We start from the raw sequence: 1,815 nt of genomic DNA, 5'->3' as shown, positions 1-1,815 counted from the left end.
TCCTATCCATGCCCCTCATGATTTTATAAACCTCTATAAGGTCATCCCTCGGTCTCCGACACTCAGGGAAAACAGCCCCAGCCTATTCAACTTTCCCCATAGCTCAAATCTTCCAACCCTGGCAACATCCTTGTAAATCTTTTCTGAACCCTTTCACGTTTCACCACACTTTCCATTCGGAAGGAGACCAGAATTGCACACAATATTCCAACAGTGGCCTAACCAATGTCCTGTACAGCCGCAACATGACCTCCCAACTCCTGTACTCAATACTCTGACCAATAAAGGAAAGTATACCAAATACCTTCTTCACTATCTTTAACACCTGTGACTCCACTTTCAAGGAGCTATGAACCTGCACTCCAAGGTCTCTTTGTTCAGCAACACTCCTTAGGACCTTACCATTAAGTGTATAAGTTCTGCTAAGATTTGCTTTCCCAAAATGCAGCACCTCATATTTATCTAAATTAAACTCCAATTGCTACTTCTCAGTCCATTGGCCCATCTGATCAAGATCCTGTTGTAATCTGAGGTAACCTTCTTCGCTGTCCACTGCACCTCCAATTTTGAATGCCAGATGGTTGGAGGGTGGCAAATATTATTCCTTTGTTTAAGAAAGGGAATAGGGATAATCCAGAGAATTACAGACCAGTCAGTCGTACATCAGTGGGGGGCAAATTATTGGAGAGGATTCTGAGAGACAGGATTTATGATTACTTGCAAAACCATAGTTTGATTAGAGGTAGTCAGCATAGCTTTGTGAGGAGCAAGTCATGCCTCACGAGCCTTATTGAATTCTTTGAGGATGTGACAAAACACATTAATGAAGGTAGGTGGATATGTTGTACATGGATTTTAGACGGCGTTTGATAAGGTTCTCCATGCTAGGCTCATTCCAGAAGTAAGTAGGCAGAGGTTACAGGGAAAATTGGCTGTCTGGATATACAATTGACTGGCCAATAGAAGACAGGGAATGGTAGTAGATGGAAAGTATTTAGCCTGGAACTTGGTGACCAGTGGTGTTCGCAGGGATCTGTTCTGAGATCTCTGCTCTTTCTGATTTTGATAAATGACTTGGATGAGGAAATGGAACGGTGGCTTAATAAGTTTGCTAATGACACTAAAATTGGTGGAGTGGTGGTTAGTGTGAAGGGCTGTTGTAGGTTGCAACAGGACATTGATAGGATGCAGAACTGGGCTGACAAGTGGCAGATGGAGTTCAACCTGGACAAGTGTGAAGTGATTCATGGTGGAAGGTCAAATTTGAATGCAGAATACAGGATTAAAGGAAGGATTCTTAGCAGTGTAAAGGACAGAGGGATCTTAAGAAGGCATATGGTTGACTTTCATTAGCAGGAGGAATGAATTTAAGAGCCACGAGGTCATGCTGCAGGTCTATAAAGCCCTAGTTAGACCGCACTTGGAATATTGTGTTCAGTTCTGGTCGCCTCATTATAGGAAGGATTTGGAAGCTTTAGAGAGGGTGTAGGGGAGATTTACCAGGATGCTACCTGCCCTGGAGGGCATGTCTTATGAAGAAAATTTGAGGCTTTTCTCATTGAAGCAAAGAAGGGTGAGAGGTGACTTGATAGAGGTGTACAGGTTGATGAGAAGCATAGATTGAGTGAAGAGTCAGAGACTTTTTCCAAGGGCAGAAATGGCTATCACAAGGGGACATAATTTTAAGTTGATTGGAAGAAGGTTTAGAGAGATGTCAGAGGTTGGTCTTTACACAGAGTAGTGGGTGCGTGGAAATCACTGCCAGTGGTGATTGTAAAGTCAGATCCATTAGGGTCATTTAAATGACTCTTGGAT

This window comes from Chiloscyllium plagiosum, chromosome 11 (genome assembly GCF_004010195.1).
Source record: "Chiloscyllium plagiosum isolate BGI_BamShark_2017 chromosome 11, ASM401019v2, whole genome shotgun sequence".
Classification (NCBI taxonomy): Eukaryota; Metazoa; Chordata; class Chondrichthyes; order Orectolobiformes; family Hemiscylliidae; genus Chiloscyllium; species Chiloscyllium plagiosum.
Note: the sequence above shows the minus strand (reverse complement) of the source record.